Source organism: Pteronotus mesoamericanus, unplaced genomic scaffold (assembly GCF_021234165.1).
Source record: "Pteronotus mesoamericanus isolate MK-2021 breed Mesoamerican mustached bat unplaced genomic scaffold, CSHL_Meso_final contig_50, whole genome shotgun sequence".
Lineage (NCBI taxonomy): Eukaryota > Metazoa > Chordata > Mammalia > Chiroptera > Mormoopidae > Pteronotus > Pteronotus mesoamericanus.
This window is the reverse complement of record NW_026555186.1, coordinates 20,560,793-20,588,775: the sequence shown is the minus strand read 5'-3', so window position 1 is coordinate 20,588,775 and position 27,983 is coordinate 20,560,793. Positions and strand designations below refer to the sequence as shown.

General features: G+C 38.9%; 1 protein-coding gene across 1 annotated transcript in view; it reads right to left on the bottom strand.

The window, feature by feature from the left end:
* The window catches only part of RNF180 (ring finger protein 180), a 156,635-nt gene extending 129,204 nt beyond the window's left edge, over positions 1 to 27,431 (bottom strand). Inside the window, exon 1 of the mRNA XM_054578406.1 lies at positions 27,370 to 27,431. The gene's annotated coding sequence lies outside the window, so the exon portion shown is untranslated. The remainder of the gene's footprint in view (positions 1 to 27,369) is intronic.
* Between the last annotated feature and the right edge of the window lie 552 nt (positions 27,432 to 27,983).

The window sequence follows — 27,983 nt, the reverse complement described above, 5'->3', positions numbered from 1 at the left end:
GTAAACATTTATACACCCAGCACAGAAGCACTTAAATATGTAAAGCAAATCTTGATGGACATAAAGGGAGAGATCAACAGAAATACAGTCATAGTCAGAGATTTTAACAACCCATTGAGTTCAATAGATAGATCCTCCAGACAGAAAATCAACATGGAAAGAGCTGCCTTAAATGACACATTAGATCAAATGGATTTAATTGATATCTTCAGAGCATTTCACCCCAAAGCAGCACAATATACATACTTTTCAAGTGCACATGGAACATTTTCTAGGATGCACCACATGATAGGACACAAAACAAGTCTCAATAAATTTAAGGAAACAAATCATATCAAGCATCTTCTCTAACCACAAAGCTATGACACTAGAAATCAATTGGTGTGACAACTCTTTTATATAAAGGACTTTTTAAATCTATATATCTAGTTTTGATCTTATTCCAAAGCTCTAGACCAGTATTTTCAACTTCCAGATGTTAAATGTTCATCTCCAAATGAATCTCCTTTTCAGGGCTTTTGTACTGGCTTTTCACTTTGTCTAGATCTGTGCCATCTTACATGGCAGCCACTTGTCAGATATGCTATTGAACACATATTAATTTCACATTGAAATAATACTTTTAATAAAGAGAATTAAGTAAAATATACCATAAAAATTAATTTCACATTCCCTTCACTTTTTTAATGTGGCTACAACATCTAAAATTACATATATGGCTTTTATTATACTCCTTTTGGACAGCACATATCTAGACTTCCTTGCCCCAGGCTTTGCAAGGTTGGTTTCCTTCTCATTATTCAGGTGTCAGCTCAAATTCATCTCCTGATAGGTATGGTGTAAGAAGCACCTGAGGAGTTTATAGAAATGTAGGTCACAGGGCCACAGTCACAGAGATTCTAATTCAACGTTTCTAGAGTAAGAATCTGCATATTTAACAAACCCAGTAGGTGATTCTGTTACAGGTGATCTGAAGACTACACTTTGACAGACACCAATCTACAGAATCTACTCTAAGCTCCTTACTTTGTCAAAAAATATCCTTTAGGTGGCACAAGGGGTTCTCGTGATGGAACGGTTCTGTATCTGATTGCAGCAATGCTCATGTGGATCCCTACATGTGATAAAATTATACAAAACTAAATACACATGCAAATTAATGGATGTAACTGGTGAAATCTGAATAAAGTTGAGGGTATGAAGGGTATACAGGGTCTTTCTGAGAATTCATAATTCACAACTGAATCTATAACCACCTCAAAATAAAAATTAAAGAAAAACTTTTATCACATAAATTAAAACCTCAAATTCTTAGAATCACACTATTTTTACCAAGTAACTGTCCTGACTACTTGTATAATCCTCTATACCCTTTCCCTGTATTTCTGGCAGCATATTTTTGTTTGCCTCTTGCTATGACAATTTTGCAATATTTTCTACAAAAAGAACAAAAAGATCAGTCTTTCCTCTTTTAAAAAAATGGCTCTTTACACCCTGTGAAACCTGACTCCAAACTGGTTCTCAAGTCTTGGTGTCCACTCCAAAAACACACCATACCAACACTAGGCAGATCCACTTGCAGTTCCCTAAAAATACCTTTTTCTGCTTTTACTTTTTCAAATTTGATGCTCTCTTTTCCTGTATTATCATTTTCCTTTCTCCTGACTTTATGTTAAGAAATATATTCCATAATTTAAGGATGAGCTTGAGTTTCTCTTTTACAGATCCTTCCCAGGAAGAACAAGTATTCCCCATTCTGTGGCCCAAGTACTTTGAACACACCTGTACAGTAGCACTGGTCATGTTGCTGTATTACACTTATTTGTGTGTATTTATGTCTTATTGATTTAATTGTGAGCTTCTAATGCACCATATTCTATTCAAATTGTATTCTTACAATCAAATATGGTATCTGGTACCAAAAAAAGGGCACTCGACAAATGTTTGTTGTAATCAAATGAACAAGATCTGGCAGAGAGGTCAGCTTACAGTCTTTTTCCAACCCCAAGTGTTAGCTATGTCTGGCCAACTCGGGGGACAAATCAAACAGAAGTCCTTTTACAAGGGATCTGAGGCATTCAAGGGAAGAAATAAGCTATGCTTATATAGAACTTAGCTTGAAAGGAAAACTAGAAGTTACCCAATAGTGACATATTTATAGGAGAGCCCAGGTGGCATCTGTCAGGGAACCTATTAAAAGAAGATGTCAGACACGGTAAAGGAACCCAACAAAATGGTAGCCTTTGAGTAGAATAGAGCATGGCTATTGTATTCCCCAACTCAGCACCCAAGACACTAGTATGGGTTTAAGAAGAGAGAATAGTATGAGTAAACTAAAAAGTCTGTTTTCTGATGGGGTCTAAAAAATTTTGGGCAGCATATACCATGTGGCTCTAACACTCTGAGAACTTGGGAGCAGCGATTACAGAACTGCTGTTACTAGTCATATGACTGAAGTGGAACTTACAGGCTAACAAGCCCTATGAAATTCAGGTATAGTAGTTTTTCTTTTCTCCCAAATCCTGCTTCTCATTTCTTACTCCAGTTCTAATCAGATCAGGTACATGCATTTTTCTAAGGTGGAGTGCTCCCCTTGGACTCCAGTTCCTCCCACTTAAGTTACAGTCTTTGCTATGGTAACCTCATCTCCTGTCCCATGCGTGGTCTCTTGGACCACACTAGCTGCTAATATCTGCATGAGATACTCCATATTGTCTGCTCATAGATTCCCTCTTGCTAACTTCACTACCTATCCTAATATTCCTTTCACTTTCTGATATTTCCTTAATGCACTGGGCTTTCAGAAAATAATGTTTTGCTTACTTATGCGTATCTTTCAAGTGGTGATACATTTCATATTTCATTATAGAACATCAAAAAAGTCACATTTGTTAATATCACCCCCAGCCTTAGTAAAAATTTTCTTTAATTATTGGGCAATAATCAAGTTCATAATGGTAGATACAAGTTTCCTAAAGTGTTCATTTTTGTTTAAGCTCAAATTTTATCACTTACAACAAATACTGCCCAATATCCACGTCTGAATAACCACAGTTTGTCAATAACTCAGGTAGCAATGGTGTGCCATGGAAGGTGGAGAGCTTAGCCCTCAGCCACAACAACTGAACAAGGGCTCTGCCTCAAGACTACCATCAGCCCTGGGTGCACTGCAGAAAATGCTTTATGCTTCTTCCCACTTTTTTTTTTCACACAGAATATTAAAAAGATACTTAAGAGTAAAGATTTAATAAAATCAATAATAGTTACACTTCAATAAACAGTTTTTTTTTTTTAACTGCACATGTATGGCAGTGAAAAAACAAATGACTACTAGTACACTTTGTCTCTACTGCCTTGATTCTTTTAAGGGACCAAGCAGTTCAACTCACTATCGCTTTTGCATTATTAATGAAGATGTTAACACAGTAAAAAGAAAAAAGGCAAATAACATCTTAGTATTACCAAGAAAAAAGTTGAGCTGATTCTCTGAAGGCCTTAGGAGACACCAGGGGCCATGAACCACATTGTGAGAACTGCTACTTTATGCAAAACAGCTGTGCCAAAAGTGTTGACTACGAAAATCTTATTTTCTAACAAATATCCTTTAAAATATTTAAGAATAGATGAGTCCCTATGGGGAAACATATTTATAACAAATTTGGTTGAATTATAACCTCAATAAAGAAGTTTCACTTATTCATCTACTTTTTGCTATTTACCACATTTTCTGGTAAAATGTCAGCATTTGTCACAGATCTAATTCCACACTCCTGGGCCTCCAAATTTGCTTACCTCCTTCTTTGTTCTTCACAGATATAAATGAAACAAAGTGAAGAAAATGATAGATTATTAAAATTAACCTGAAATTAGAAAACTAAAATAAGCCAAAACAACTTTAAAAATTGAAAATAATTGAAATATTGTCTCCACAACTTATAAGAAACAGGGAGGGGCCCAGGCAAAAATTATATAATTGGCAAAGTTTACCAATTCTTTAAGAAATGAATGGTCTCTGTAACTTATATAACTGTCATCCAGAAAATATAACAAAGACTAGCTCCACAAATATAACCTTAAGGTATTGATTAGGCAAGGAGATATAAAACTAGGCAAGGGGAGTATATACCAATATATTCATGAACATAGATGCTAAAATCCTAAATATTAGCCAACAGAATCTACCAGTGAATTAAAATAATAATACATTCTGACCAAATAAAATCATTTCCAAGAATTCAAGGGTGGCTCAAAACGGGGAAAATAACTCAATCCTATTCAATATATTCAGCAAACTAAAAGATTTTAAAAAATGACCATCTTAAAAGATGCAAAACAAAATTTTTGATAAACTTCAACACTTAGACATGAAAGAAAAACAAAAATATATGGCATCCTAGAAGGAAATTTCCATAACCTGATAAAGAGGGGGTTACTAAAAACTTTAGCAATTACAATACTCGATGGTGAAATGTTAAAAGCGTACTAATAAAAATCAGGAAGAAGACAAAGAGGACAGTGACACTCACTATTTTCTGTATTATTTAACTGTGTATCAGACCTACTATCTAACACAGTACATGTAAATAAGAGGTATAAGGACTGGAAAGATTTAATAAGTGAAAAAGAAATCAAGTGCCCGTTATAATACATGACACCAATTTTCTTTTTTGGGCTGCAGATGTTTCTATTTTCTTAGAAATATAAACCACAATGTTAGCAAATTTGTTTCCTGATACTAGGGGAAAACATGCATGGATAAACAATACTTACATTATATTACACACACAGACACAGATATACATGTACACCTCTGTGATGTAGGTGTGTGGTATTTGATACATTTATTCCCTTGCCACATGGCTCTCTCTGTTGGTTTTCATCTTGTCCACATCACTTTCATTTACTTCCTTTATACAACCTTCATATATTGGTATCTGTATTTGTTTTCAAATGTTTAAATTCAACATTTGGACTTACTTTCTATACTTACAGTATTACTAATAAGCAAAGACACCCTATCCCTGCTATGTACATTTCTCACTTGTTTACATGGTAAGAATGAATTCATGGAAAATATTTTCTCACATTGTTACTTTTATCTGAAGGAGATATTATGTTGCTCAAAGAAATTTTCTAGGATACAATGTTAAATTAAGGGAAGAAGCTAATGTGGTACTTGGTAAGTTTCTGTGATACTAGTAATGTACAGTACTAATTAGAACTGTACATTCCTCAGTCTGCATACTTATTTATGGGTATGCTCACTTTGTGAGAATTCATCAAGCTGTATACTTGTGATCTGCATCTTTTCTCTATGTATCTTATTTCAATATAAATATTACTTTAAAAACCTTCAGTGACTTCAGATTTAGTCTTTTTGTGTGTGTTTGTGCCCCACCCCCCTCATCAATTTAACTCCATGCTTGTCTCTGTTTGAGAACAGTGGATAAAGAATTCTCAATATGAAACAATGTCTACAGCGACAATTTTCATCATCTGGTCCTAGATGCAAGGTCAGTAATAAGTGGACATCATGATAAGTGGACATCAAGGAATTCCAATGGGGCAAGGGGTCAGAGGCATATTTCCTTCCTATGCCTGTAGCGGGATTACTTATTACCAAGGAAAAACTGGAGAATGGAGATGTAGGCATGTGTTCATGCTGCTCCCTCATTATAAAAGTGACATAAGTCACTTTCACCACCAAAGAAACAGTTAAATGCTAACAAAGACTTTTGGAATCCAAATCTTGAACAGTTTCGAATGGGCCAAGATAGAAAAACCTAACATAAAGTAAACCTCTCACATAGAGACTGTAAATAAAAATCTGGAGATACCTTTTTTTTAAAAAAAGATTTATTTATTCTTAGAGGGGAAGGGTGGGAGAAAGAGAGGGAGAGAAACATCAGTGTGTGGCTGCCTATCACGTGCTCCCTACTGGGGACCTGGCCCACAACTCAGGCATGGGCCCTGACTGGGAATCGAACCAGCAACCCTTTGTTTTGCAGACCAGTACTCAATCTGCTCACACATGCCAGGGCAAACAATCTGGAGATACCTTTTAAAAGAATTTTAAAGAGGGTTTATTCAGGTAATGATTTGCAAACTGAGAAATGTAGCCCATGGAATTCTTGCTGTGAATTAAGAATATGTTCAAAAATGGATGGGATGCATTAGGGTTTATAAAGGCAAAAATTGGAAGGAGCTGATCAAAGAGATGGGTTTGTAGGGGCAAAAAGACCATAAACTTACATCATTTGTTTTCTGATTCATAGGGGTAACTTGACTTTCAACAGTTGGCTGACTCCGTGAACATGCAAGTGGGACTGTGAAGTGAGAACAATGTGTTACCAGGTGGGAACAACCACACAGTGAATGAATGAAGTCTCATGCTTATCTCAGCAAGTCCTAGTTTCAGCCCAGGCCGGTAGAACAAAAAGGCTGTCTTTGATCACACAATCACAGTACAGAGAGTATTATTTGACAATGATGCAAGGAGTACAATCTATCAAACAGTACAATCAGCACAGGGTAGGCCGGTGGCAGTTCCGGAGCTCAAAAAGGCACAGGTCTGCTCTGCAAGCAGCTTCAGAGCTCAAGCTGCAAAAATTCAAATTTGGGGTAGCAAGTTATGATATTAAAGTTCTAACAAATCCTCATGACAGCAGATGTCTATTTTTGTATTTCATGCACAGAACTCTGAATGTTAAATATTCTAACTTGTCTATCAGAATAGTAAACAAAAACAATTTAAATTAGTGTTTTCAGGCAATTTCATCATCATTATATATGGACATCTAATTATTGGGGTAGAGAGAGGGGATGAATAGGTTGAACAGAGGAGAATGTTAGGGCAGTAAAACCATTGTTTATCTTACTATAGCAGTGAATTAATGACATTATACACTTGCTAAAACTTATAGAACTATATACCTCAAGGAGTGAACCCTAAACTAAGGACTTTAGTTTAAAATAATAAATCTATATAGGGTGGGCCAAAAGGGGGTTTACAATTGTGAGTACATGAAATACAGAGTTTATTTTTATTATTTACTCATTACTGTATTATTTCCCATATGAACTGTAAATCTACTTTTTCCTCACCCTTTATTAATTGATCAGTTTTAACAAGTGTATCACACTAACACAGGATGTTAATAATAGAAGAAACTGTGTAAGGGAAGAGGGAATATATGGTTTTCTATACTTTCTGATCATTTCTTTAAAAGCTAAAACTTCAATGAATTCTGCTGATTAAAAATAATTATTTTGATATCTAATACTGATATTATATGCTCAAAGTTCTTAATATTTATTAACCCAAAAGTCAAGTTTGCTTTTGTCTTGGCTAGAAATTTGACAACAACATTGGTTTTCTAAGTGTAAGAAAAATTTCTACCTTGTCAGTATAATCCCTGTATTAGTTTACTCAGGCTGCCGTAACAGAATACCACAGATTGGGTGGTTTAAACCAGAAATGTTTTCTCATAGCTCTGTCGGCTTGAAATCTGAGACCAGAGTGCCAAAAATTTTGGGTTCTAGTGAGGGTTCTCTTCCTTGTTTGTAGACAGCTGGCTTCTCTCTGCTTCTCATGGTCTTCCCACTGTGCCTGTGCACTTCTGCTCTCTTTCTCTCCCTATAATGTAAATGGTCCTATTGGATTAGCGTCCCACCCATCTGACCTCACTTACACTTAACCACCTCCCTTAAGGACCTATCTCTAACATCATCGTATTGGGGGTTAGAGCTTCAACACATAGGTTTTTGGGGGGACCCAATTCAGTCTATAACATGCTTCCTCTGGGCCACAAAATGCATGTCCTTCTCACATGCAAAATACTTCACCCTATCCTAATAGTCACCGAAGTCTTAACCCATTTCAGAGTGAACTAAGTATTGGTGAGACCTGAGGTATGACTCATCCTAAGGCAAAATTCCTCTATAGGTGTGAACCTAGTAAAATTATGTTCTTCCTAAATAAAATGGTGAGAAAGGAACAGGATAGACCTAAGAAGGAAAAGAAAAGGAAAAAGGGAAGGAAAGAGAAGAAAGGGAAAGGAAAAAAAGGGGGGAGGGGAGGAAGGAATGAAGGAAGGGAGTGACAGATCCCAGGAAGTCCAAAACCTAAAAATATATTTCAAAGATCCTATTTGATGGCCTGCTATTTTCTTATACCTTTATTAGAACGTTTTCTTTTTTTTCTTTCTTTTTTTTATGTTCATTTTTTTAAATTTATTTTTTAAATACATTTGTCTCTGCCTCCCCCCCACCTCTTTCCCTTGCCCCCTCCCTCCTGCCCTCCCTCAACCCTTCCCCTTTGGTTTTGTCCATGAGTCCTTGCTATATGTTCCTTGACTTTCCCCTTCCCTTCCCTTCTCCTGACCCCCCCCCCCCCCCGCCCCGCTCCTTCCCTCTTGTCTCTGTTGATTTCTTTTCCTTTCAGTGTTGCTGGTCATATTTTCCTTGCATCTTTGTATTGTTGGTTAGGTCCCACTTACAGGTGAGATCATATGGTATTTGTCTTTCGCCCCCTGGCTTATTTCGCATTAGATCTTAAGGCTCAACAATAATTCTCTTTGCCGTCTGGGACCCAGAAGTGAAGGTTTTGCCTTTTGTCCACTGGCATGGATGGCCAAGGTCCCTCACCCATGGGAGCCGGACAGCTTGGCCCCTGAAACGGAGGCGGCGGTACCACACTCTGAAACTCAAAAGGGCTCAGCCTAGGCCTCGGGGCCTCTGTGCTCTGGGCCCACAGAGGCCACGCCTGCTGATCTCGGAATTACCTCAGGGCCACTCTTCTCTTTTCTTGAAAGACAAGGCGTAGTCAGAGCCGGCATTCAGACTGCTCTATTTTTTGTAGGGGCCCATAAATCTGAAACTCTTTCTTTCCCCTGTTCCCTTTAGTTCAAACAGGCTGTATAATCCTACCTCTATTAAAGGTTTCTGCAGAAAAGATTGATCCAATCCAAGGCTAATTACTTAATGGAGAGATTAGGACCCCAGTCCCCCTGGAATAGGTCCACACCCTCATGACTTTTAGGTAATTTAACCTAGATTACCTCCTCCAAGGCCTTGTTTCTAAATGCACTTATGCTGGGGACAGGGGCTTTGACAGGTGGATTTGGTGGTGGCGGCGGTGGGGTTAATGACACAATTTAGTCCATAGTAGTACCTAAAGAACCCAAACTTCTTAATTTTGACATTATTAGAATGCTGTTTTATTGTGTGTATGCCCTGCTACAGAATGCATAGAATTAAAGCTTTGGCATAAATGAGAAAAATATTCAGTTGAAAATTTCTCAAAAGGTAAAAGTCATTTGTTAGTGAACAAGAAAGAAAAATCAAGAAGTGGAATGGCCAAAACTTTTGAAGTTCCCTTACCAATTATCTGTATATTTCTTAAAAACTGGAACAAGGTAAGTACAAGATAAAAAGTCAAGGGAGGTAAAATTGGTAAAAGTGTGAAAGGAGAAATGCATGCTTAATTAGAATATGAAACACTAACCTGATTTAGCCAGCTCAGGCTATCTGAGAGCAAATAATATTTCTTAATTTTGGTCTTTTTTTAAGAAAAAACTACTGAAACTACACTACAAATAAGGGTAATGATCTTGACTCTCAATGCCATGTTACTACCCCTAAATGATGCAGCATCTATAGCTCTTATGTCTGCTGAAGATTAGTGTAAAACCAGGACTATGGATAAGTATGGCAATGAAAGCACATTTAATGCTGGTGAGATGAGAATCCTTTTTAATGTACAAACAAACCAGTCATTGGCTCTTACAAAGAAATGATGCTGTGGAGAAAAATAAAGACAGTCTTACTCTGTTGCAATGCTGATAGCAGTGGAAAAAAAAAAATCAGAACTACTTAAGGAAATTTGAATATTTTCTTATATATACATCTTTCCTGTATTTATAAGGTTTAAAAATATCTAGTGGTTTCTGGTGGGATTGGTGGGTGAAGGTGCATGTGGATAACTACTAAAATCAGAAAGAAAATGACCTGCAGAATAGGGATATGGTACTACTGATTGAGAAATGCTTCACATACCCTCTGGGGACTTAAATATAAAATGTGCATATACTTTTTTTTTTTTTTTTTTTGCGTAAAAGCACCATTCTGTATTTGTAGCCATTAGACTGAGGCATAATCAGTCACCTAAAGGTTGTACACTTGAAGTGCTTGGTACATTATGTCTCCAGGAAATGAGAAGGAGCACTTCTTTTGTAATATAAAGAAATAGCATATTGTTAACGTGAAAGAAATCTCATTATTATGCAGGACATAGCAAGCCCAGAAGTAATCCACAACTGTTTTGCAGAAGTAGGCTTTGGAACTAGTGATTGTTCATATAAACAGAACATCATTTGTAATAGCTCTATTAGGGATAAGCTGCACAAATATTATTTTGTAAAATTGATACCATGTCAGCTCCCCCTGCTGATATTGAATATTGATTTAAGCACGTTATGAACACAGAAGTACCAGAAAACAGCATGCCTAAATCCAAGCAGACTACAAAAAAGAAGTAATAATAACACTGCAATCAATCTGTGAAAAATTGCAAAAATATAAATGACTGAGTTTTCAAAGGAAGTTCACATTTCTTTGTGAGTTATATAAAAACATATCAGGATCCCAAAAGTAATCTTATATTAAGCAGAAATTAAAACAGGGTCTTAGAAATATGACTAGATTCCTGTGGAATTTGTATGCCATATGTAGTTCAATAGATATTTCTAGAATATGTATTCTTTAATGAAAGGTGGCTTGTAATTCAGGATCCCTCCTACATTAGCTTTCAGGCTTTGTCAAAGATATCAAATAATTGACTTTTGGTCAAGATGGAGGCATAGGTAGACACGCTTCATCTCCTCATGCAACCACAGAAACAATTATTATTAGACCTCAAAAAACAAACAAACAAACAAACAAACACCCAGAACCATCAGAAAATTGAGCTGTGTGAAGTCTAACAATCAAGGGTTTAAAGAAGCCACATTCATCCAGATGGGTAGGAAAGGCAGAGTTGTGGAGATGGGCAAAGAGGCTCAGAGATGTAGTGTGGCATTGAAAGGTGGTGGCAAAAGCAGAACAAACACTCTCACATTCACGTATGGTGATAAAAATAAAAAATTGGGAGGATTACCTTGGGAGCAAGCAATCCCAGCCCAAGGCCAAACCGCATAGCCCAGAGTTCCAGCTCTGGGAAGATAAATCCCCGTAACTTCTGGCTGTAAAACCACTGGGGTTTGGGGCAGCAGAATAAACTGCCGGATTTTCAGGAGACTCTGTTTAAAGAGCCCACACAGACTTAGAATGTATGCAAACTCACCCACTCTGGGATTCACCACCAGGGCAAGAGCTGGAAGAGTGCCAGTCCCATTGGGGAAGACGGTGAAATGACTGGAAATGAGTGAGTGCTGGGCAAACTGTCAGAAGCCAGGCAGCAGCACTGTCCCCTCTCCAAGCCCTCCCCCCAGCCAGAGCCACAAAGCAGTGAAGCAGGTTGCCCCACCCTGGTAATTACCCAAGGCTCCACCCTACACAATTTACAGGTGCCTTTTCTAAAATAAGCCATGCTACTAAGATAGGGAGTCAAAGCAGCTCCACCTGTCACACAGAAACAAACACAAGGAGGCTGCCCAATTGAGAAGACAAAGAAATATGGCCCAAATGAAAGAACAGAACAAAACCCAAGAAAATTAAATAAACAGAACAGAGATAACCAACCTATTAGATGCAGAGTTCAAAGCACTGGTGATCAGGATGCTCAGAGAACTCACTGAGTGTGGCAACAGCATAAAGGAAGAAATGAAAGTTACACTAAATGAAATAAAGAAAAACTTACAAGGAACCGTCAGGGAGGAGAGGAAGCTGGGATTCAAATCAACAATTTATAACATAAGGAATAAATAAGCATTCAACCAGAACAAGAAGAAGAAAAAAAGAATTCAAAAAAATGAGGATAGTATAAGGCCCCTCTGGAACACCTCCAAACATACTAACATCTGAATTATAGGAATGCCAGAAGGAGAAGAGAACAAGAAATTGAAAACTTATTTGAAAAAATAATGAAAAAAAGTTTTCTTTAACATCCCCAATTTGGCAAAGGAAATAGGCATACAAGTCCAGGAAGCACAGAGCATCCCAAACTAGTTGGATCCAAAGAAAACCACATAAAAACATATCATAATAAAAATGCTAAAGGTTAAAGATAAAGAAAGAATCTTAAAAACAGCAGAAGAAAAGAAGACAGTTACCTACAAAAGAATTCCCATAAGACAATCACCTGATTTCTGGAAAGAAACTTTGCAGGCAAGAAGGGACTGGCAAGATGTATTCAAAGAGCTGAAAAGCAAGGACCTATAACTTCAATTACTCTATCCAGCAAAGCTATCATTTAGAATGGAAGGGTGGATAAAATGTTTCCCTGACAAGGTAAAACTAAAGTTCATCATCACCAAACCATTATAATGTGAAATGTTAAAGGGACTTAGTTAAGAAAAATAAGAAGATCAAATCTATAAACATTAAAATGGCAACAAATTCACAGTAATCAACAACTGAGTCTAAAAAACAAACACAACTATACAAATAACCAGAACAGGAACAGAATCATAGCTATGGAGATCATTTGGAGGGTTATCAGCTGGGAGGGGAAGGAGGATAATGGGACAAAAGGTGCAGGGATTAAGAAACATAATTGGTAGGTGCAAAATAGACAGGGGGATGATAACAATAGGATAGGAAATGGAGAAGCCAAAAAACTTATATGCACAATCCATGGACATGAACTAAATGTGGGGGACTGCTGGAGGGAAGGGGAGTATTGGGTGGAGGGGGGCAAAGGGGGAAAAATTGGGACAACTGTAATAGCATAATCAATAAAATATATTTTTAAAAAAAGGGGTATCAGATACTTTATATGTACAGCTAGGAGACTGGAACAGGTGATTCCTAAATGGTCAAGTCTATAATTCTAGACTTGGTAGCCACAGTAACTAAAATGGCAATTGAAGCCTACAATTTATTACTGTAGAACTATCTAGATCATGAGTTACAAAGAGAAACCTCAATCTTCTTCAATAATTGTTGATGTTACACACTTTGGGGGTTTGAAAATGTTAAAGTCAACTTCAACAGCTTTTTTTTTTTTTACCCGTTTAAACGATTCTACATAATACACTGTTATTCATACCCAAACACATTATTTTTGAAAGCACTCAACTTTTATTGATAAAAAAGTATTCAATAGTTCAAACTACCTTATCACCATCTAAACCATCTAATCAGCTCTCACCTACGTTCCCTCTATTTCTTTTACCTCCCCAGGGCTTCTTGACTTCTTAGATAGGACACAATGCATATTAAACCTGAAGGAGAAAATCAATATGAATTTAATGCTATTGCAGCTACCAGATACTTCCTACCCTACCCTCTCCCACACCTTCTTAAGCTACAAGTTGAATATCACCTCTTTATTCTTTAAAATATTTTTTTCCCTTTTCTTTCTCTCACAAACATACTTCAGATATATGGTCTTGAATGTTCACTTCAGGCTTTCAATCCAAGTGACAACTTTAAGAATTATAGAAAAAAAATCATCAGAGAAATGCAAACATTTTGTAACTTCTGTATTTTGATTAATATTTCCCATTTTAACTGCCAACATTCTTTAGTAAAATAAGTTTTAAAGATGAATAAAATAATAGTTTGAAGATCCATTCTTCTCACACAATACTTGTCACACACTACTTTCTTAGGGAGAAAATATAAGAAAAGACATTACATACAGAATTAAAGAGTTGTGAGCAATGCTGAAATATACTTTTCAAAAAGATGTGTGTATATTTGTATTCATATGTAAATCTTAGAAATCACCATATAATGGTCCATAGGTTTTGTTCCAAGAGATACATTTAGTGTTTAGCCATTTTTGGAGATTTCTGAGCAATCTAGGAGATACACACACACACACACACATTTTATAGAAAAGTGCCAATTAATTTTTATTGGACCAAAAGAGGCAATAGCAAGAAAAAAATAAAATCAGATGTTTTTTTAAAAAAAATTTTAAGTTGTATTTTGAGGCTATAGATATTCTTTCATCCAGTAGTATTTGCAGAGCACCTACTATTTTGTCAGAAAACATAAAGAATAATAAACACTTGCATTATGAAAGTATTTGAGAGGGTGACAGGGGTTCTAAGCCAGGTGGGTAGGAGAGAATAGACAAAATTGTAAGGATTTTCAGAGGGAAACATTTAAGGCTTAATCCTGAGGTCAAATAAGAGGGAGGACCCCATACAAAACAAAACAAATTAAATCAAAACTGGAATTATCTTCTGGAGGGTGGGCCCCTTGTAGCACAGGCTTCCTCCACTAGGTGAGGGTTCTAGGAACCTATCTCTATCAGTGTACCAACTGGTGGTGTTGTGGGAGGTTGCATTTGGCTTCAGTGAATTTTTTTTTGAGGACTCAGTGTATTTGCCTATTTCATGGTGGATGATATACAAGTGCAACCACCCACACTGTGCTGAATGTTGAGCAGGTTTTGATTGAAAATGGCAGGACCTCCAAGTCCCACCCTCCCTATTCATGGAGTCTCTCACAAAGCAACTTTTTGTTTGTTTCCCCAGATGAAAATAGTCCTCTGGTCAGAATGGCCATCATTAATAAGTCAACAAACAACAAGTGCTGGTGAGGTTGTAGAAAAAAGGGAACCCTAGTACACTGTTGGTAGGAATGTAGACTCATGCAGCCACTATGGAAAACACTATGCAATTTCCTCAAAAATCTAAAAATGGAATTACCTTTCGATTCAGTGATCCTACTGCTGGGACTATACCCGAAGAATCCTAAATTACCAATTCAAAAGAACCTATGCATTTCAACATTTATAGTAGCATTATTTACAATAGCCAAGTGCTGGAAACAGCCTAAGTGCCCATTAGTAAATGAGTGGATCAAAAAACTGTAGTACATTCACACAATGGAACACTATGCAGCAGGAAGAATGAAGGAACTCCTACTCTTTGAGGCAGCAGGGATGGAACTGGAGAGCATTATGCTAAGTGAAATAAGGCAGGGAGTGAAAGACAAATACCGTATGATCTCACCTACAAGTGGAACCTAATCAACAAAACAAATGAGCAAAATAGAACCAAAGGCTTGGAAATAAAGAACACACCGACAGTGACGGGGTGAGGAGAGGGGGATAATGGGAGAAAGAGGAGGAAGGGGCAAGCAAAGGGACGGGACAGAAGACTCATGGGTCCGGACAGTGGGGGAGGACGAAGTGGGGGAGTTGTGGTGGGGGACCGGGGAGAGCGATGGGGTAAAAGGAGGGCCAACTGTAATTGAACAATTAAAAACAAAAACAAAAAATAAAAAAAGAAAGAAAATAGTCCTCAAAGGGAAATGTTTTGCTGATGTGGAAGAGGTGAAACAAAAAACAGCAGCAGCACTAAAAGGCATCAAAATCGATGAGGTCAGAAACTGTTTTGAGCAGTGGGAAAAAAGTTTCAATAGGTGTATTGCATCAAATAAAGAGTGACGGAAGTTTAAACATGTAAGAATATATACACAATTTTTTATACATAAATTCCACTTTGGGGGGCTCCCCCACAGAGCTTTCTTTTCCCAAATACTTGTCAGGCTGATTTTTCAGAAGGGTATATAAAAGGGCTAAAATCTATTACTTTATGTGAAGTACATTAATATGATATAAAGCTTGGTATAAACTGTAGGTTAATAATTAGTTATCTAACTTGCCATACCTTTATTGGATAATTATGTTCTTTTTGATGGGTCAAGTATCAATAATCAAGAAAGGATTCAGTGAGGAAAAAGTGGCAGAAAAGATAAACATCTTAAGGTGGCTTCAAACTCCTTTTTTCTCCTGAGCAAAAGAGTAGTTCTACAGGGAAGCTTTTTGTTGGACACAGAGGCAGCTATACTAGATTACTGCAAAAGACTGCTAGGTAATGGAGACCAAAAGAAGTAGGTATCTCCCAGTAGAAAAAAGCACTAACCTAGAAACTAAGAGACTGGGGCTTATTTATTTTACTTATCCCATCATCTTCTCCCTAAAAAGGACTTAAAGCCCCTAGTACTTTTACTGTTTTTGTCTTTCCTGAACAAACTTTCCTTTGAATAATAGTTCATCTGTCATCTATGCCTCTGTTTAATACTCATGTCACTGTGCCACCAGCACTATACTAATGTGTACCTTTGTTTCTTCCTCTAAATTGTAGGCTCCAGAGAATGGGCATAAGCAGTGTCTCAAGTCTATAGAGTCACTCACAGTACTACTAAATACCTTGCATAGGACTATATATATGTTTCTGAACTGAAGTAGAGGCAACTAGAGCTACTGTTCCCTCACTTTGGGTACTGAAAGGGCATTCTAACAGATCACATGGAAATCACGATCTTCACTAAACTCACTCACAAGCCAAACCTCTCCCTAAGTACATTCTACTGCATTAAATGGGTGGTGAGGGGAAAGCCTATTCAGAGACTAAATTATGATTTAAATTCTCATATGATTCTGTCTGATTTAAAATGCTTATCCTGGTATACCATTTGCTTCCACAAAATCCTGCCACCTCCCCAGTAAACTCTTACATACTCATAATTAAAGTTAGAAAAAAGAAAACAAGTAGCACTTTTTCAATGGCTTAGTAGCTTTAGTTTTAAATAAAATTCTCTGAGTATGAAGCAGAAGTATGGTTATGAAAACCATTGGTTAACTCTTCTACCAGATAAATGCCATTTTAATGGAAAAACATGGCTGCAGGAATCCAGCCAAAAGATTAGGCTTGGGTTGGGGGAGGCGGTGGTGGGGGTATATGATGGTCAAATCCTGGGTATATGTTGAGGGCTGAGCACACAGGATGTCCAGACGGATTGTATATGGGGTCTAAGATAAAGCAGCATCAAGGATAGCTGTAACATTTTTGGCATGAGTAATGTCAGGATGGAACGGACATCGACTGATACCGGGAAGGATGCAGGTAGCACAGGAGGGGCAAATCAGGAGTCCATTTTGGATATAAGTTTTAGACATCAACTCAGCTTTCAAGTAGAATAAGCACACAGCTGGATTCAAGACTCTGGAGTTCTGAAGAGTGTATGAGCGAGAGATTTAAACGTGGGATTGTTCTCTAAAGCCATGAAAATGGAGAAATCTCCAAGGTTGTGAGTATGGATAGAGAAGAGAATATGATACTACTGAGCCCTGGGTTCACTTAAATTTTGTAGGGGTCTAAGTTCCCACTCAATTATGTCTATAAATTTTCACTCATTTACTCCTGAGTTTTGTAATCTTGGACTATGAACTCATTTTTACCATGAGACAAGTACAGGACCCTGTTTGAGGACCTGTCATTCCAGGAAGAACAGTTTCACACTGAATCTGCCAGGTGCTCAAGGGACATCACTAGCACAGGAATATCTTTTAGGTAAGTTTCTCAGTTTAAGGGTCCTTGGCTCACCCTACTAGTATAAATTCAAGTCCTAAAGTCTAAAGTTAAAAATTCTCAGATGACTTGGATGATGTCAGAATCTAAAAATGGATAAACAAAGGAAAAGAATAAAATCAAGCCCTTATGCTACCTTTATACAGACGATTGCAGGGTAACCAAATTAGTTGGTGAGAAAATATTCTTCAGTACAAAGGCATTGCACTAATAAAATAGAATGATTAATATATTCATCATTTTCAACCCCTAATAAAATGATGGATTTAGGGGAGAAAACATCAGTCGATACTAAAACCATCAGAATAAAACAATGGAGCATTTTATAATCAATATATAAGGCTGTTACCACTTGTACTCAAAGATCAATCCTAGTATCATAACTAAATAATCATAATTAAAAATAGGACAACTGTATTAGTTTACCAGGGCTACAATAACAAGTATCACAGACTGGGTGGCTTCAATGATAAAAATTTATTTTCTCACAGTTCTGGAGGTTCGAAGTCTATGATCAAAGGGACCTCAAGGTTGGTTTCTTCTGAGGTTTCAGATGGCTGCCTTCTCATGTGTCCTCACATGATCTTTCCTTTGTCGGCACCTATCCTGATGTCTCTTTATGAGTCCAAATTTCCTCTTCTTACAAGGATAGCAGTTGGTTGGACAGGGGCCCACCCAAACAGCCTCACTCTAACTTAATCACCTCTCTAAAGAAGTCCCTATCTCCAAATACAGGCACACTATCAAGCAGTGGGAATCAGCTCAACAAATATATATGGGGGAGACACAATTTAGCCCTGAACAACCAGACATCACGCGCCTTCTGATGCAATGCAATTGGAAGTACTCTGCACTGTGCATATTTTTTTTTTTTTAAATAAATAACCAGATTGACTCAAGCATTAAAGCTAAGAGTCATTTCATGGAGACTGGAGGAACTTGTTAAATGATACCACGAGGATACAAGTAGTCAAACAAAATGTGGAAAATTCTATAGGAAAAATGACTTGCTTTCTTCAACCAATTTTCAAAAGAGGGGGGAGAAACAGAGAGATTTAAGATATCAATGAAATGCAATGTGTGGACCTTATTTGGATCTTGATTCAAACAAATTAACTGAAAAATATATTTTAAGACAATTGGGGGGAATTACACATGAACTAGGTATTAGATAAATAATTGTTAATTTTGTGAATATGATATATAATGCTGTTATATTTTCTAAAGCTTCCTAAGTTAGAGAGAAAATACTGTAATTTGGATTACTAATAGGCAAAAATATGTAATGTAGAAACAAATTATTATATAATGTAGAAAAAATAAACAAGAATGGCAGAATAACTATTAAAGCTGGCTGAGGTATACATGAAGATTCAGTATACCAGTCTATTTTTCTGTATGTTTGAAAGTTTTTGTAAGTTTTTTTAAAGCTCAATACAGACTTTGCAGATGATACTTTTTTTCCACCTTCTACTCAGAAACTGGGCCAATATAGACTTCCTTATACTATCAGTGGATCATATTTTTTCTATTCTATGGTTTCACTAAAAGTGCTGCCTTTCCTAAATGCTGGCTCGACTTGGCGGTCTCATTTCCCAACTCCCTCCCTTATGTGTACCCAAGGCTTTGGTCTCCTCCTGTATGGCTGTATTAAAACCCAAGCCTTTTTTTTTTTTAAATGGCCGAGTAGTATCCATTGTGTGTATGTCCCACAGCTGTTTTATCCACTCAACTACTGATGGACACTTGGGCTGCTTCCATACCTTGGTGATTGTAAATGCTGCAATGATCATAGGGGTGCTTATGTTCTTTCAAATTAGTGTTTTTGGTTCCTTCAGATATGTTCCCAGAAGTGGGATAGAGAGCAGAATGACAGTTAAGGTAGCGGGGAGGTTAGGGGGTAGAGGGATTGAGCAAAAAGATAAAAGGACTCGTGTGTGTGATTGCAGGGGGATATAAGGGGACTAAATGAAAATGGAAAAAAATATACAAAAAAACCCCAAAACCCTCTGGACCAGTGAGCCTAGAAACCCCACCCTAACACTAAGAGCAGTTTTTATGTCATGTCTATGATGGGGGGGTCCTCCTTAACCTGTTATTTTCCTCCAAAGGCCTTTCTAGTTTTCCTAAGAACAATTTTCACACTTGTTCCACGTCTGCCTCCCTTGCTGAGCTGCAAACTCCTTGACAGGTCAATCCGCTGCCGTGTTAGCACAGGAGTGGGCACCTACAGGCCAAATGATTGAGCAAGTAAGCAAGTACACACAGGCAAGACAAAAAATAAATCATTCTTTCCTAACTCTCCTTTAAGTCAGGACACAATTTATTGGCATGACCAGGGTAAATGTTGCAACCACCACCAAAGAAAGCTGGTTTCGGTCTTTTGAAGCTATTATTTAGAGACTGAATTTTAGAGACTCTGTTTTGGAACACAGACTGAGTTTCAAGACATCAGCTGTAAGGCAGCCATGCTACACCGATTGTTTCTTCCATCTTCCCATTCCATGAGGCCTTTCGAGACTCAGGTATGTAGGGTTTTACCGGGCTCTCTTTAAGTGTTTCCAGATGCCTGATGCACTCACCTACCCTACATTCTGGTAACTATATGTTACTGGATGCACTGAAATGATTTATAATCTTCTTTATGAAGCTATGCATCATAAAATAGTACTTTTTCCTTTTTTTTGGTAATTTTACTTTATGGATTATGCTATTACAGTTGTCCCAGTTTTCCCTCTTTGCCCTCCTCCACCCAGTACCCCCCACTCCCTCAGGCCATCCCCCCGCCATCGTTCATGTCCACGGGTCATGTGTGTAAGTTCTTTGGCTACTCCATTTCCTAGACTGTACTTTACACCCCCATGGCTATTCTGTAACTACCAATTTGTACTTCCTAATCCCCTCACCACTTCACCTATTTCCCCAAACCCCTTCCCCTCTGGCAAAATGCTCGTCGTATCCATGATTCTGCCTCTGCTCTTGTTGTGTGCTTACTTTTTTAGATTTAATTGTTGACAGATAAATATTTTCTTCCATTTTCAGTAAGCAGTATACACTGTACATTTTTAAAACTAAAATCTCTACATATAAAACATAAAGTCAGGGGTTGGTATTATTTTAAATAAGTACTAGCGACTATTTTTAACTGTAGCACTTAAGTGGCATTAGCTCCTTTAATCATCAGGATATTCCTGTGAGTTGGGGAATACTGTCTTTTTACATAGATGAGGAAACTGAAGCCTAGAGAGGTTAAGTAACTTCCCAAACTATTCCCATGATTTTGTGCAAAGGAAGTGCAGAAGGTCAGTATGAAAGCAGTAACTAGCTCCAAGCTTCAAAACCTACATTCAGTCTTGATCAGTGTTTCTGTGACATCAGAAGCATTCTCCTTTAGCCATTCTAAAAATAAAGCAGGGCCCGATCAGGCAAAAGAGTCCCCAAAACTCTGCCCACATGCCTATTTTACCATATGAATATTGGGTACTTTGGTAACACTTGTTTTGCTATTGTGTACTCCCCCCCCCCCCGCCCCGCCCCGCCACGCCCCCCTTCTTTGGAATTGTGGAATCCACATTATGACATTCTCAATTTGCTATCATTTATTCTGCTGTTCTTATAAGTGGACCACCGTCTGGCAGCAAATGCATCCGCAGACAGCTCCCCTGTGCAATCCTTCCGCAGGCATGGCCCTGAGATTCGGTGATGCTCTTAGATGGTATACTGAGATTAAGATTTTGCTTGCAATCCTAAGGCAGCCATGCTACACCGATTGTTTCTTCCATCTTCCCATTCCATGAGGCCTTTCGAGACTCAGGTATGTAGGGTTTTACCGGGCTCTCTTTAAGTGTTTCCAGACGCCTGATGCACTCACCTATCCTACATTCTGGAGTTACTCATGACTCTCAGTAAATTCAGCCTCCACAGTTTCATATCGAACCTATTTGTGGTGATTAGTAAGATCCCCTAACGAAACATGTTCAATTTGTAAAATTTCTTGAAAGTTCAAATTTTTTTTTGAGAATAACATGTAAGAACCCAGCACTTGCACTCTCCCCCGCCCCATACAAATCTTATACAGAATTCTAAAATAACAACTGACAAAAGCGATGAAGTGGTTAAATATTTCACTATTCGCAGAACTCTTGAAGCACTAATTGAGCACTCTGGATATGAAACACAGTATTCCTGTGTTTCATATCCAGAGTGATACTTATCAAGTGTTTGAAATTAATACAATTCCTTTCAGTAATAAATCTTCCTTTGTTCCACAGTATTTCAGAGGTTTCATTTTAGGCTGCTTTATTTCTGTCTCTTCCTCTACATTTCAATCATGGGGAGAACTGCCCAGACTTGGTATTAAAGAGACAGAATGAGGAAGTTTCCCATGGCCACTTCCATGCCCACCTGCTCAGGCCTGCAGCGGCATGGCTTGCTGATATACAAAGCACCGAGTCCAGTCTCCCCATCTCTAATCGGCCTTCACCACCTGGTCCTCCGTTCTCTCCCCTGCTCTTCAAGGGGGCATCTTGCACTATCTTTCTTTTATTACCTGTTTCTCTGGGAGTACAACTGCCATGACCCATGAACACAACTGTAACCACAACTGCTGCTATTTATTATCATCAGGGTTCTTGTGTCCCTGGTCCCCAAAACTTTGTGGCACCGACTGCAAACCCCTTACATTCTGCCTTAAGTCTTCCTGGAATTTGCTGGGAACACAAAATGAAAAAAAAAAAAAAATCCAGCATTTTCTGCCTCACAGAGCAGTGATGAGAGGCAGAAGACTGCCTTCCCAGTTTGCTAGTGGCAGAGGACCTAAGTATCTGAGTGATTGACTGAAGGGGCAGAGAGAAGCCTCTGGGACTGTATTTATCAGACTGTCTGTACCAAGAGGCGAGGGTGGGATAGGGATATGCAGGTGCTGATGTACAGAAATTCCTCTCAATAGAGTACAGTCTGTTTCTTAATTAAGGTCATTTCCTTCTGGTTTTTAGGAGGTTATTATTATTTTTTTGCTTTTTGATTTTGTGGTATGTTTTCATTTTATTTTACATCTTCATAGGAAACTAATGAAAAATTAGAAAAAACTGCCCAGGAGGCTGTTATTTAGATGCAATTTTGAACTAGGGCACTTTTACATAAATTTTTAAAGCTTCATAATTTTATGTATATGCCCGTGTGGAATGTTTAGCTGCAAATCTTAGGAAGACAAAGGGTGCAACTACATGCTGAGTCTTAAAACTGTTGCAGAAAAACCCCAGTCAACTATATTGATAAATATAAAATATTTATCTTTTTGAACTTCAGTACAAGAAAATACAAACAAAATTAAGAGACAACTTAGAAACAGGAAGAAGAAATCTGAAAATATTATAGGCAAATGGATAATGTCCATAATTAATTCTATAGCACAAAAATTTAAAATGACAGATATCCAACAGAAGAATGAACAAAGGCTGTGAAAGCACAATTCCCAGAAGAGGAAACCAAAATGGCCCACAGTCATAAGAAAAGTGCTCAAGTTCACCAAAAATCAAGAAAATGAAAATTAAAACAAGATACCATTTCACGCCAATCACGTTGGGGAAAATGTAAAAGTCTAACAATACCAAGCGGAAAAACAATATAGAACAAGAAGAATCTCATAAACCACTATGGGGAAGTATAACTAGGCACATTCTGAAAAGCAATTTGGCAAGATTTGGTAAAAATGAAATGCATATCTATGGAGTTTCATTATTACTCTTAGCATTGTATATGCCTAAGATACTATTATATCATATAGAAATGTTAGTTTTAGCAACATTTTATGGTATTAGCAAAAAATTGGAAACAATCAAAGTGTTCATCAATAGGATATTTGACAAATACTTTTTAGTTCATTGATACAATGTAATACTATGCAGGAATAAAACTAAACTGTGGGAAAAAATTGCACAGTATGTTAAAGAAGAAAAAGGCTGAAGAAAGAAACACAGTAGAGAATGAAACACACAACATAACTAAGTTACAAAAATTTGTAGAGCATGTGCAACAATGTTATATTTCTTTACAATACATGCATATGTAGCAACGGGTGTAAAAACAGGAATGGGAAACCAAGTTTAGGATAATGGTACCCTCCATTCCATCTGGGTCTTAGAGGATAGAGAGGATTTAGATGCTTAAAGTGGAGAGGAGTGGGTACTTGATCAAGGAAAATAACAGAAACTGAAACACTTCGCTAGTTCTAAGTCAAACAGGTACAGCTATATAAATATTTATTATACAATTTACACATCATCCAGAAGACAAATGGTCTGCGAAAGAATAAATTCTACCTAAAAACCAAAATTAGAGCTGAATATGACCAAAAAAATATATCTTGGTGTTTAATTTCTTTATGAAATAAACTTTAAGTAGACAGTCCCCTATTTACTTATTACATCATTGGCTCACAGGTCTACACCATTCATTGCGTGCTGACTAATTAGTGTCCATAATTCAATTTTGGCCTTTTGGATAAATTTTTTCAAAAGGTTTTAAAGTAGGCCCAGCAATTCTCATTTAGATTAATCCTCATGTTTATCTCCAATTTTGTGAATAATGTTTTGAAGCTGCTTTTAAAACCTGTGCTAATGATCGACTTTTCCCCCCCCTACAGTTTTCCAGCAGCTAAACCGACGGTGAAGGTAAAGAGATTGTGGAACTTGAGGACACTTTTATTATTATTAGAATAATCTCTATTTCTCCTTGCTACAAAGAAAATTATCAAGATAAAAAATGTAACGACTCCAATTTTCTCAGGGTAGCTTTTGTAAGAGACTTACCATTCAAGTCATTCCCCAAATATTTTCTAAAATCTAAGAAAGCAACAAAACACCTTATTAAGCAACTGGTTAATGTTTCCTTTACCAAGGATACTCAGTTTTCATAGACAAGATTTTGTACATTTTATTGTATACTATGGCCAAAACAAGATATTTTAATGTACGCATTTTTATGTCCTATTTTATTAGGGACTGTCTACTTATTGGGGCTTTGTTAAGGGGAAATTTTGACTAGACCTTAAGTATAAACTATTAAATTTCCAAATTGAGGGAAAAAAGTTTTTTTATATATGAAACAGATGTTCTCATAGTTCCCCCCTGAGCCTCCATGCTTCCTGAGTCAACTACCTTCTGCCCAAACATGGCAATAGAAGATGAAGTGAGGTCCGAGATCAGAGGGTCGGAGGAAAGGTACGACTTATGGACAAGATGAGATGGGCATGGACCACTATCTGGGAGGCAAACCATGTGTATAATGAGGAGATAATCTTTACTTTCTCATCTTAGGGCTATTCTAGGGCACACTTCTATTTGTCCACTGATAATTTACTTGCCACTTCTATAATATGCATTTAGCCCTGGCTGGTGTGGCTCAGTGGATTGAGGGCTGGCCTGTGAACCAAAAGCTGGTTCAATTCCTACTCAGGGCACATGCCTGGGTTGTGGGCCAGGCTCCCAGGTAGGGGCGTGAGAGAAGCAACCGACTGATGTATCTTTCACAGACTGATTCTCTTCCTTTCTTCCTTCCTTCTCCTCTCTTGAAAAATAATTTTTTAAAATTAAAAAAATAGTTTGCATCTCAAAATCTGTGATTTTTCTCAAAGTTATCATTCACTCTCAGTTAAAGAGAGAGATTTGGCTGCTAAACAGTGGAACTCTTTTCCATTTAATTATCAAAAGGATAGCAGCCCTTCATTTTATAGGCTCCTGATTATGCATTTGTTATGCACTGGATTGTAGTATATTTGTAGCCACAGTATTATCCCTGTTCTCAAGCTACAGACTGCATTGAAAATTACCTACTTCTAACTGTTCCCTCAGAAAATGATTTCATGTTTATTAAAAAACTCCTTAGTAATTCGAAGGGATCAGGGCAATATCACCTTAAGTGCTAATACAGTTTTAACAGACTTCTGGCACTTATAATATATGACATACAGTAATAGTTATAAAATTTTCAAACAACCCAGAAATCAAGAAAATGAATGTATCTGGTAATTGGTGTCATCAGGAAAATCTGTTGCACATACAACTTGCTAATAACTTTTGAAAATAGCAATTTTACATTTTGATGAGGCCATTTTGACCCAGCTGTATTACATTCAAAACATAGAACGTGGATACAAATTTTATGATTCTAAATTATAAGGATCTACACTTGCATTTATGTAAAGTTGAAACTTTTATATTAAGTATACCCCCCACTTAATACTGCCCCAGTATTACATGTGATTGACTTACGGTATTCTACTTAAAACAAGTACATGATTTCAAGGTAATTTGCATTAAAATTACTATTCTCCTAAACTTGTAATTCTTTTCTATGAGAAAATAAAACTTGCTATGCAATATTTAGGGATACCTAGAAACTTGCCTCCTCCATTCTACTTATTCGTTAAACATTTAGGTTCTCCACTCTGATGACCACTAAGTATCTCTGGGTCCCAGGGGCAAACATTCATTAAGTTTGACAGATGAAAGACAAAAGAAATGTAGTCCTTACTACGAATCCAGTGATCCTATCCAACAACTTGCCCGGGCCAAGTGGCTCAGTTGGTCGGAGCTTCCCCTGCACCAAAAGGTTTGGGGCTTGATCCCCGTCGGGGCAAATACTAAGGCTGTGGTTCAGTCCCCGGTGGGGATGCATACACGGGCAACCGATCCATGTTTCTTTCTCATATAATGTTTCTCTCCCTCTCTCTCTCTTCCACCTTCCTCTCTCTAAAATAATAATAATAATAATAATAATAAAATCAATAAACATTATCCTCTGTTGGGGATTAAAAAAAAACCAGAAATGATTCTGGTCTCTTAAGTATCACTTTTAGGGGAACTATTCCAGGAGTCTGAAAGAACTCAACTTCATTTTTTAAAGAAAAGGTTTTAGTAATGAATGAGTAAATAAAAATGAGTATCAGACAGGCAGTATGCGTGCTAAATTTTGTTTGAGGTTGGGTGGACCAAGCACAACTGTCCGTCAGACGAGCTCTAATCACAGCTCCCACAACAGCTGAACGCTTGGTTTTCTTAGGATCATTTTCCTTCGTGGGTGCCTCAGCTGTCTAGTCTATAAAATGGGATAATTTAATAGTAACCTGCCCACACAATGCTCCTTTGAAGTTAACTAATGAATGCTCTCCCAGGTGCACTTAAAACTATTAGATGTTAAAAAAAATATTGGGTAAGCTTTCTAAACCAACAGGGTAATATAAACCTGCTAGTGTTAATTAAAGCAGGAATAACCCCCACCCCCGCCCCGGACCCTCTCCCGCCCGCCCCCGCCGCATTTCAGAGCTTACTTAGGACCTCCGCGTCGCGCCCAGGCTGTGCGCTCCGGACCCCCGGCTGCCACAAACGTAGCTGCCACGCCGACACCGAAACGGACCAGACAAAAGAAGCGGATCCGTGCAGAGGGCACCGGCCGCCGAAGGGGGTGTGTGCCGACCCTCCCACCAGCTCCCACGAGGTGAAACAAGATGTAGTTCCTCAACTCCGACCCGGAGGGCGGCGGACACCCGCCCGGCCACCGCCGCCGCAGCCTGCCCTCCCCACCACGCCCCCGGCGCCCCTCCTGGCTCGCGTTTCAGTCCCCGTGTAATTCCACCCTCCCGGGTCGCTCCCGAGGCCACCGGAGAGCCTCAGGTGCGAAAGTTAAACCGCGGCCGCATCACCTGAGGCCAGCACGGGAGGTGGGAGGCGCCGGGGCCGGGCCAGCCCAGCCCAGCCCTGGGCGCGTCCTCCCCTGGGCGGGCGCGGGGCCCGGAGCCGCCGCGGCGGGCAGCGCTGGGCCCAGGCCACAGCCCTCGGGGAGGGCGCGCCCCGTCACTCCCCGAACCGCCGCCCCGTACCTGGGTCCGCGTCCCCGAGCCGCCGGCTCCGCGCCCTCTCCTGGCGCGCCCGGCCGCCCGCAGGCCAGCGCTGGGCGAGGGCTCGCGGCGGCTCCGGCGGCGGGGAGGCCGGTTCGGCGAGACGGGAAGCGACAGGAGCCAAACCCCGCGCTCGAAAGCGCTCCAGCTGCCCCGGCAGCCGGGGGCCCGCGGCCTGGTTCTCGGCGCCCTGGTCCGCCTCGCCGTCGCCAGCCGGGCTCCCCCGCGTCCGCGGTTCCTGCCCGAGCCGCGCGTGGGCGGCGCCGCGCCCTGACCCCGCGCAGACCCGCGAGCAGCGCAGCCGCGCCGGGCGGGCGGGCCCGTGGGAAAGTTGTTCTCTTGTTCTCTCTCATCATCTCTCACCAGGGCAGCAGAAGTTGCCCGGCCATTCCCGGGGCCTCACCCAGCCCCTCCTGGAGTTTCTAGCGCTGAGCCCACCTGCTGGGTCTATTCCAAGAGCGTCCTCACCATCCACCGCAGAGACTAAGACTTCCCGAGGCAGCACCACTACCTGGGTTGAGTTTTTGCTTCTAACATCACTCCTTAAGTTGCTTACCTTCTTGCGCCTAAGGTTCCACCTGTGTGCGACTGAGATT